At 44.4% G+C, this 11,165-nt stretch overlaps 1 long non-coding RNA gene across 1 annotated transcript; it reads left to right on the top strand.

The window, feature by feature from the left end:
- The first annotated feature begins 661 nt into the window (after nucleotides 1-661).
- On the top strand, nucleotides 662-2,621 carry LOC139833320 (uncharacterized). Its single transcript, XR_011748826.1, has 2 exons — nucleotides 662-760; nucleotides 1,276-2,621. It is a non-coding gene; the product is annotated as an uncharacterized lncRNA (long non-coding RNA).
- Nucleotides 2,622-11,165: the final 8,544 nt, after the last annotated feature.

The following is an 11,165-nucleotide window of genomic DNA, read 5'->3' as shown; positions in this document are numbered from 1 at the left end:
TCGGCCTCACCCGAACCGGTCACCACCTCCAAACCCGAAATCCAAATCCCTCCCTCCTTCCCCTTGATCTGGCGTCGCCACCACCTCCCTCCCTCCTTCCCCTCGAAACACCCCAACCACCGGAGCCAGATTGGCTCCCTCCCCAATCGCCATCCCTCGATCTGCGCTATTCCTCCTCCTCCTCCTCCTCCTCATGCGCTCGCTTTTGCTTGGCAGGAAGGGATCCGCAGGGGGGTCGACCTGCTGCTGCGCTACGACGGCATGGTCAGCAACCTCGGTCTCTTCTCCTCCAACGAGACCAAGGACGACGTCTCCACCGCCAACCTCAAGTACCTGCTCGTATGGCCCCCGTCCCCTCTCCCTCCTTTTTTCTCACCGCCGCATCTCAGTTCCATCCCCATTTCATGTCTGCCTGTGCAACGGGTGCGGTTCGTATGACCTGTTGTTCGGTTTCTTCAGGTGCCGTACTACCTCGGTGAAATGACCGAGCAGGTGGACAGGAGGACCGGATTCCGGTTCTCAAGGCGTCACAGGACCATTTGAAGGTTCGCTCGTCACGTTTTGCTTGATCTCGCACACAGTTACGATGCATTCTTCAGGGGCTTTCGCGTGTGTTATGAGATCACCCATTTATCACATCTTAATCATTCTACATGAGTTCATTTCTACATGTGAAGCGCTCGAGCTTGTCCCAGAGAACGAGCTCGAGTTATCTCGGCAGGGGCGGCCTGAAACCGCAGCAAACCGAAGAGAACAGAAGGTGAGGCTGTTGCCCCCGTATAATCTTTAGGACTCGACCAATAATTGAAACTCTACACGAGGAACACTAAAAAATATGGCATGGACAAAGATGCTTCATTTGGAGTATATCTATTTGACTGAATTAGTGTTCCCATCATCTATGTCATGTGGAAGTCATGCCAATCTGCATTAGTACATGCACGTTTCAAATATGCAGCTCAATTCATATTTTAGGGTGACCTGTTCTTAAGATTTTCTTACCACTCTATTGTCAAATAACATGTCATGCTTTCAACTTTTAAGTGATATTCCTATAGTAAATTATAGATTGCCTTCTGGTGAAGCTAGCTAGCAACCTATTTCATATTTAACAACAGGTCTTCCAATATGTGAGACGTGGACAAAAAAAATCAATACTTTGGCACTATAGTATTTTAGCGCATAGCTTAAATCCTTTCATGTTACTATTTTTTAATAAAAATAGTCTACAATGTTTGGTGTTTAGATTATACTTTGTTTCACTGTGTTTTACAGGTCCGTGGTAGTTGTACCGTTGATGTTTCAACAATTCCAAGGGTGTTTTATGCTACTATCCCCTCTCAAATTTATGTCATGTGGTGTGTTGATTGTCTCATTTCAATTTTGAACAATTTTCTGCAATTTAGAATTATTATATTTAGCTCTACTACACCAAATTAGCTGCCCTATGACCAGAGCTTTTTATTTCTGAAGCATCGAGTCTACTATGAACAGTGCCCCTAATTTATCTCTGTTTTGGACTGACTTATCAGTTGTATTTTAATCATACTATCATCAAAATATTAACAACTACATATGCAAACTTACCTCTCTGATTACTTAGCTTTGCGGTTGTATATCAGTTTAATTTAAATAGACGTACAAGCTCATGATCTTTATTTGCTGTAATTCCCACTTGCAAAACTCCATGTGTTATCACCACATAGCGCTATCTTTTTTATTGCATCAGGCCTTGGAAATAATACTACCCAATTGCATCAGACATGCTGATGATGTATAAATATATTCCACCTTGAGCTACCTCAGTTTTGTGCATATATTCTATCAAATAGCTCCTCAAATCTTCTGTGTGTCAAAAATTAGTATGCCCATTGTCTTCAACAAGGCTACTGTGTAGTAGATGTTCCAGTTCCCGTGACACACAATCCCAGTTTCTTTAGTATGTAACAATAGAGCAACATGGTTGATGAATATTTACAAGGTGCCTAACTATGGAACCAAATTCTTCAAATTTTGCGTACCGACTATCTTTATAAGATGAATGTGCAATCTAATATTGGCCTGTTGCAGGAAAAGTCTACTCTTGAGCAGAGAACTAATCTTTTTTTGATTTTTTGTCATCTTTTGTTTTTTCTAATTTCCTCGCTTTTCATGGGACGTTCTGTGGACATGGTTTTTACCTTTTCTGGATGGAAATGTCTTAGCTGCTTGGTTTTCGTTGGAAGAAGATTCTGTCCATTGCGTATGGTCGTCATCCTTGGGTTTGGATCCCTGTTTCGTTGGCCCATTCTTCTGGTCAGCATCATTCTATTCCGCATCCTTCTGCACCATCGTCCTTCTGTTAGTTTTCATCACGCTGCTCCCTTCAGTTTTGCTACATGATAGCTGTTTCAGAAAGCTGAGTTTCGAAAACTGAGTTGATGCATTGGTTCTTGCTTATCCACATCATCTAGACTCCATGACAGCAACAATACTGCATCATCTAAACTTTTGTTTACCAGTTGTTCCGACATCATACTATCTTCAGTATTTTCTATTCTCTTCCTTATGCCGTTCTGTAAAGTTCTAAATGATGTACTTAAGGTAGTTTTGATCGCTCCATTATATGAGGTTGTGTGTTACCGGTTGGTTTTGCGATATGGTACCTTCAGTAGTTTCTATCCTGTGTCATACATTGCTCTCTACAGTTGGAATCAATGTACTAAAAGTTTACTTCGTCTTATGTTGCTCTTTACATGGGGAATCGATGTACTGAATACAATATCTTTTTATTACTTCTGGTCATTTTGCGATCAGTTCACTTACTAATGAACTATGATTTTTCTGTGCCCAATTTCTTATTCCCCTCTCCAATTTTGGTTTACTTATATAAGAGCATAAAGGCCTTAATACATTGAGGAAATCTGTAACTAAACTAGACAGCTATTCTGCACGTTTATGTTTAATGGATGAGCCTATGACAGATGCTTGTTCTTGGACAGGTTGTGTTAGCCAGGTGCTGGGATGCAATGTTGGACGGTGATGTGCTCACAGGGAATAGGTTGCTGTGCGGTTGGTGGAGCGGAGAGTTCCTGATGATGCAGCATTAAGAAGGTGACCTGGAGGTTAGGTTATGACAACCGAGTCCGGCCGTCTAGAATGGCATGCTTTGGTTCTTATGATTTGACTCGATGGATGTTGCGTGCTGTAATAGTCTTGCCGGTTTGTTTTCATCATCCTTTGGATTCAGCTGCAGCCTCGTCATTCCTGTATGTGTTTTTTTGGAAAAATACTGAAATAGACTTCATGTATTCATCTTTTGGCATCTAAATATTATCAGATCTTGTGAAATAAATGCTGACAAGTGGGACCTATGGGAAAATGGAACCTGACACGTGGGCTCTATATGTAATTGGCCAAAAAAAATAAGCTAAAAAGGTCGAGGTAATTGGGCCAGTTACGGGCCAAGGCCCAACAAAGCCGAAAGAATAATCAGAACTAATGGGCTCAGCCCACATAAGGAGCTGAATGGACCGGGCTGAATTCAGATAATGACGTTTCTAATTCGTCACAATTTTGCCACGTCGGATTGCCACGCTGGATTCGGGGGCAGGTGCCCATGACGTTTTGGGAACTTCACGCCGTTAGTGACATTTTAAAACATCACAAAGCTCTACGACATTTTCAAGTGGAACGTCTTAAGCAGTCACTGCTGACATAGGCATCCCAAATGGGCCTGCCGAAGATAGTACCCGGGGTTTACTGAAGGCCCACTACCCGAAGAATAAAAAGATTCGGAAGCCCAAGATATTATTAAGGAAAACTAGAGTTGTAACAGAAAGTCTTATTTGTAATCTTGCGGGATGAGTTAGAAACCTTCCCGGACTCTGTAACTTGTACGGCACGAATCCCTCGGCTCCGCCTCCTATATGAGGGGGAGTCGAGGGACGCAGAAATCATCGAATCATTGTTTTACTAAACCCTAGTTTCATAATCGTCGAGTACTTTTCGGCTGAAACCTTCGAGATCTACTTGCCCTCTACTTCCAACTAAACCCTAGCCTACAATCCATAGGCATTGACAAGTTAATATCTTGTCAATTGGCACCGTCTGTGGGAACTAGAGGCGTAAGGATCTGATCTCGATGGCACGTTCAAGATCTTCGACATCATCAACCGCAAGCAACGCAATGGATCGAGGTAAACAGATCGCTGCTGGTCCTGTCGATTTTGTTCCTCACCCACCCTCCCGTTTGGATGCATATGCGTATCTGGCGGAGCCTATGGAGATGACGTTCGGAAGGTTTCGCTTTCGCGTCGAGAAGGAAGGATCGTATCGTGTCGAAATTCCGATTTCGTCGGGATCGTCGGCGGTCGATTCTGATTTTTCAAGCTATACATCGTGAACCGAATCAGGAGAAGAAGAAACTTCGTCGTCACGCTACATCAGCACCAGGGCAAGAGAGAAACTCGCCAAGATCTTCAGCGACATGTCGTTTGAGTCATCTGCGGACTCATATATAAGCGATGGCTCAAGCAGTGTCGACAGTTACGACTTCATCGACAAATCTACTACAGTGGGCAAGGTCTTCACCAATCTCAACGATGGTGTCACCAAACCCAACATAGATCTGAATACAAAATATCATCAGATTTATGTCATTGGAGAGCCAAGCAATGACCAAGAGGAAACGTCTGAGGCTTTCGACGATCTGGGAAATCCATACGTCGATCCCTCCGATCTACGACGAGGCTTGGGCAACAAATACGTCGGGCCACAGCCGCGGCACAGAGTTCGACTCCCGCAAGCAGCATGGGATAGAGCCGCGGGAGCTATGTACGGCTCAGAACCAATGGCCACCATAGCCACGCCAGAGGAATTACAAGCATATCAATATAGGCTCGCACGAGCGGCAAGGGAATTGGAAAAACAGACAGCTGAGTTAAACAGAAGAAAGGAGGCAGCTTCTGCATCCAGCAGGAGAAGGGCAGAGCTGAGTCGACAATCTAGAACTTCGGGTGATAGCCACAGGGAGGCTCGGAACAGAGCAAGATCAAGGTTACAGCATATACCCGAAGCAGAAAGAGAGCACCTGGTCCAAAACCTCGATATGTCCTTTATGTCGATAGACACAAGAGGAAACATCATCCCTAAGACACCAGAGGCTGGTTATATGGCGACACATGCTTTTATCCTCGCATCTAAACCACCTCCAGGAGATCCAAGGGAAACACTGTACAACATGGCGATAGCAAGAGTTGGAGCCATGGGGACGGCGTTTGTATCAACACCTCCCGAAGGAACAGCAAGGCAAAATAGTCCACGACCTGCGGCAGCAACAGCAGCAGTTCCTGAAGGACCAAGTGGAGCAAGAGATACGGCAGCACAAGCAAGGGTCGACAGAGCGCGACAAAGCATAAGAGAACATCGACAGTCCCCAGAGTTAAACGATGAGGATATGTGCGGTTTGCCGTGCTTCACGAGGAGAGTGCGGAAAACTCGAGTACCTTCGGGATTCAAGTTGCCTGACAATTTCAAAAAATTCGACGGCCTTCAAGATCCAGAAGATTGGCTAGTTGATTATCTCGAGACGGTGAAACTCACAGGAGGAACCAGAGCAACAGCTATGCAAAGCATCCAGGTGCATTTGAGTGGAGCCGCACGGTCTTGGATAAAGAAACTCCCTCCAGGATCTATCGACAGTTGGGAAAGCTTCGAGGACGTGTTCGTCAAGAACTTCAGGTCCACGTCCAAAAAACCTGCGTCATTAGAGGAGTTGAGAGCATGTCGACAAAAGCCAGACGAGCCAATGAGAAAATATATCCAAAGGTGGAACATCATCAAAAACTCGACAGAAAATATATCTGACGAGAGAGCGATAGATGCGTTTGTCGCAGGAATCAGGCGTGGAGATTTTGTCGAGGACTTGGGGAGGACCAACCCAAAGACAGTATCCGCGTTAATGGAAATAGCAAACAGATGGGCAGATGGAGAAGATGCTGTCCACAATAAACGGCACAGGTCACCAGAGGAGGACCGTGGTCGAAATTATCAACCGAGGCGACGATTTCCTCGGCAGTACCCGAACTATGATGCTCCAGGACAAATTTCGGCAGGCTTTCGAGCAAACGCAGGAGGAAACAACAGAGACGATTATCAGAGAAGCAATGAGCAGCGAGGCGATAATAGAGACGATTCTCGAAACAACAGGCAAAATAGCGGGCCTAGGTTCCCGAGGCCTTTCGTGTCTCCTGAAGAGATGATGAATGGGCCGTGTCAGATGCACTTTTTCCTCGACAGCAACGGAAAAAGACAGTCAGGACATCTGCAGAAAGATTGTCGCAATTTCCAGGCAATGTTAAGGTGGGCAGAGCATGCTAACGCTCGAGCAGCACAGAGAAATCCTCGAGAACCCAGGAGCGAGATTCACTTTCCACCTCCTCCCGCAATTACGGAAGACAATCGACATCAGCTCAGAATAGCGGCAGCACCACCACCACCACCTTACGTTGATCCTAACTCCAACGGAGCGGTGTCGATGATTCAGAAGGGAAGGCCATCCAATAGAGCTCAGAAAGTAATCTCGCGACAGGTGTTCATGGCAGAAAAAATGCCTCCACCAACAGTGGAGTATCTTAATTGGTCAGGGCAAGATATTGGCTTCACCATAGCAGATCATCCGCAGCAAGTTCCTCGACCAGGGCAGTCATCACTTATTCTACCAGCGGTCATTGCGGGATTTGATGTCTCTCGAGTGTTCATAGATGGCGGCAGCAGCTTAAACCTTATGTATGCAGATACATTGAGGAAGATGAATATATCTTTAGCAAACTTGAAGCCAACAGACACGAGGTTCCATGGTATCACACCGGAGAAACCAAGTTATCCATTGGGAAAGATTAATCTCGACGTTCAGTTTGGAACCCGAGAGAATTATAGAATCGAGAAGCTGGAGTTTGAAGTTGTGGATTTTCCGTCGCAGTATCACGCTCTGTTGGGACGACTAGCATATGCTAGATTTATGGCGGTACCACATTATACATATCTGCTGTGGAGGATGCCTGGACCTAAGGGACCAATCACAGTCAAAGGAAGCTTCGCCTTAGCTGATAAGTGCGATAAGGATTTTCATCGGATATCAGAAACTTTCGGGATGCAAGCTGAGTATTTGGCGTCAAGGAGTATGACTGACTATGACGTGCTGCCAGACGTTGGAAGGCCAAATAAAGAATCAACTTTTAATACCGAGAAAAATTCTAAGGAGGTGCAGATTCACCCGACAGACCCAAAAAAGACGACGTCCATCGCAAACGACATGGACCTCGCATAGGAAAGCGCACTCGTCGAGTTCCTCCGTGAGAACTAGAAAATCTTCGCATGGTGTCCAGCTGACATGCCAGGAGTACCCAGGGAACTTGCCGAGCACCACCTAAACTTGGATCCACTAGCGAGACCAATCAAACAACCTTTGCGGCGTTTTTCGGAACCAAACCGCAAGGCTATGCTGTCAGAAATAGACCGACTACGAGAAGCTGGTTTCATCAAGGAGTTGCATACAGAAGCCACATGGGTAGCAAATCCTGTGTTGGTGCCGAAGAAAAACACTAAGGTCCTCCGCATGGGCGTCGACTTTACGTGTCTCAATAAACATTGTCCAAAGGATCACTTTCCCCTCCCGAGGATTGATAACCCACAAGTATAGGGGATCGCGATAGTCTTCGAGGGTAGTATAACCCAAATTTATTGATTCGACACAAGGGGAGGTAAAGAATACTTATAAGCCTTAACAACTGAGTTGTCAATTCAGCTGCACCTGGAAAAGCACTAGCAACAGGGGTGATGTGAAAGTAACAGTAATATGAGAGCAGTAGTAACAGTAACACAGTAGCAGTAATAGCAATATGAGAGCGATGGCACGAGAAGATAGTTGATACTACTTCCAATGACATGTAGAACAGGTATATTATGATGAGAGATGGACCGGGGTTCCCAGCGATCTACACTAGTGGTAACTCTCCAATAAGTGACAAGTGTTGGGTGAACAAATTACAGTTGGGCAATTGATAGGAATCAAAGCATTAAGATAGAACATCAGGCTTATTAATTATGTAGGCATGTTTTCCGTATTTAGTCGTACGTGCTCGCAATGAGAAACTTGCACAACATCTTTTGTCCTACCAGCCGGTGGCAGCCGGGCCTCAAGGGAAACTACTGGATATTAAGGTACTCCTTTTAATAGAGCACCGGAGCAAAGCATTAACACACCGTGAAAACATGTGATCCTCACATCACCGCCATCCCCTCCGGTTGTCCCGATTCTTGTCACTTCGGGGCCATTGGTTCCGGACAGCGACATGTGCATACAACTTGTAGATACAATCTAAGAAATATATAGAGCTCAAATCTAAGATCATGCCACTCGGGCCCTAGTGACAAGCATTAAGCATAACAAGATTGCAGCAACAATAACTTCACAAACTTTATAGATAGACTAATCATAATGTATCATCCATCGGATCCCAACAAACACAACACCGATTACATCAGATGAATCTCAATCATGTAAGGCAGCTCATGAGACCATTGTATTGAAGTACATGGGGGAGAGTATACCGACATAGCTACTGCTAGAACCCGTAGTCCATGGGGGAACTACTCACGGAGCATGGCGGAGGCGGTGGCGTTGATGGAGATGGCTTCCGGGGGCACTTCCCCGTTCCGGCAGGGTGCCGGAACAGAGTTCTGTCCCCCGAATTGGAGTTTCGCGATGGCGGCGGCGCCCCTGGAGTCTTTCTGGAGTTTCGTCAATTGGTCTCGCGTTTTTAGGTCGAAAGGGATTTTATAGGCGAAGAGGCGGCGCAGGGGGGCACCTGGGGGCTCCACACCATAGGGTGGCGCGGGCCCAGGCCAGGCCGCGCCGCCCTATGGTCTGGTGGCCCTCTGGCCCCTCTCCGACTCTTCTTCGGTGTTCTGGAGCCTTCCGGGAAAAATAGGAGGTTTGGCGTTGATTTCGTCCAATTCCGAGAATATTGCCCGAACAGCCTTTCTGGAACCAAAAACAGCAGAAAACAGGAACTGGCACTGTGGCATCTCGTTAATAGGTTAGTTCCGGAAAATGCATGAAATCATCATAAAGTGCAAGCAAAACATGTAAGTATTGTCATAAAACAAGCATGGAACGACAGAAATTATGGATACGTCGGGGACGTATCAGCATCCCCAAGCTTAGTTCCTGCTCGTCCCGAGCAGGTAAACGATAAAAAGAATAATTTCTGTAGTGACATGCTACTTACATAACCTTGATCATACTATTACAAAGCATATGAAATGAATGAAGTGACTTAAGGCAATGATCTATAGTTGCTAACAAGTAGATAACATATAGCAAAACTTTTCATAAAGAGTACTTTCAAGACAAGCATCAAAAGTCTTGCACAAGAGTTAACTCATAAAGCAATAGATTCAAAGTAAAGGCATCGAAGCAACACAAAGGAGGATATAAGTTTCAGCGGATGCTTTCAACTTTCAACATGCATATCTCATGGATATTGTCAACACAAAGTAATATGATGAATGCAAATATGCAAGTATGTAAGAATCAATGCACAGTTAACACAAGTGTTTGCTTCTAAGGTGGGAGGAAGTAAGTAACTGACTCAACATAAAAGTAAAAGAATGGTCCTTCAAAGAGGAAAGCATCGATTGCTATATTTGTGCTAGAGCTTTGGTTTTGAAAACATATAGAGAGCATAAAAAGTAAAATTTTGAGAGGTGTTTGTTGTTGTCAACGAATGGTAATGGGTACACTAACTACCTCGCCAACCGGACATTCAAGAGCGGCTCCCATTTTATTTTATTTTTGGGTGGCACTCCTTCCAACCTTTCTTTCACAAACCATGGCTAACCGAATCCTCGGGTGCCTGCCAACAATCTCATACCATGAAGGAGTGCCTTTTTATTTTAGTTTTATTATGATGACACTCCTCCCATCCTTTGCTTACACAAGCCATGGCTAACCGAATCCTTCGGGTGCCGTCCAACAATCACAAACCATGGAGGAGTGTCTAATTAAGTTAATTAATTCGGGACTGGGAATCCCATTGCCAGCTCTTTTTGCAAAATTATTGGATAAGCGGATGTGCCACTAGTCCATATGAGAGTCCGTCAAAAGTAAATGACAAGGTTGAAAGCTAAACACCACATACTTCCTCATGAGCTATAAAACATTGACACAAATCAGAGGTGATAAATTTTGAATTGTTTAAAGGTAGCACTCAAGCAATTTACTTTGGAATGGCAGGAAATACCACATAGTAGGTAGGTATGGTGGACACAATTGGCATAGTGGTTGGCTCAAGGATTTTGGATGCATGAGAAGTATTCCCTCTCGATACAAGGCTTAGGCTAGCAAGGTTGTTTGAAGCAAACACAAGTATGAACCGGTACAGCAAAACTTACATAAGAACATATCGCAAGCATTATAATACTCTACACTGTCTTCCTTGTTGCTCAAACACTTTTACCAGAAAATATCTAGACCTTAAGAGAGATCAATTATGCAAACCAATTTTAACAAGCTTTACGGTAGTTCTCCACTAATAGGTTTAAACTACATGCAAAAACTTATGATCTACTTGAGAGCTCAAAACAATTGCCAAGTGTCAAATTATCCACAACATATTAGGCATTTTCTGTTTCCAACCAAACAATAAGTATTGTAGCTTCCAACTTTTATCATTGAACATTAAAAGTAAAACGAAGAACAAGTGTTCATATGAAAAAGCGGAGCGTGTCTCTCTCCCAATCAAGGATTGCTAGGATCCATCTTATTCAAACAAAAACAAAATGAAAATAAACACACAGACGCTCCAAGTAAAGCACATATGATGTGACTGAATAAAAATATAGTTTCAGGGGAGGAAACCTGATAAGTTGATGAAGAAGGGGATGCCTTGGGCATCCCCAAGCTTAGACGCTTGAGTCTTCTTGAAATATGCAGGGATGAACCACGGGGGCATCCCCAAGCTTAGACTTTTCACTCTTCTTGATCATATATCATCCTCCTCTCTTGACCCTTGAAAACTTCCTTCACAACAAACTTCTCATAAACTTCATTAGAGGGGTTAGTACTCAAAAAATTTGAATCCACCTTGGTCCTGTAGTGGCACATTGCAAGAACTCAATAA

This window comes from Lolium perenne, chromosome 7 (genome assembly GCF_019359855.2).
Source record: "Lolium perenne isolate Kyuss_39 chromosome 7, Kyuss_2.0, whole genome shotgun sequence".
Taxonomy (NCBI): Eukaryota; Viridiplantae; Streptophyta; class Magnoliopsida; order Poales; family Poaceae; genus Lolium; species Lolium perenne.
This window is presented reverse-complemented; position numbering and strand designations above follow the sequence as displayed.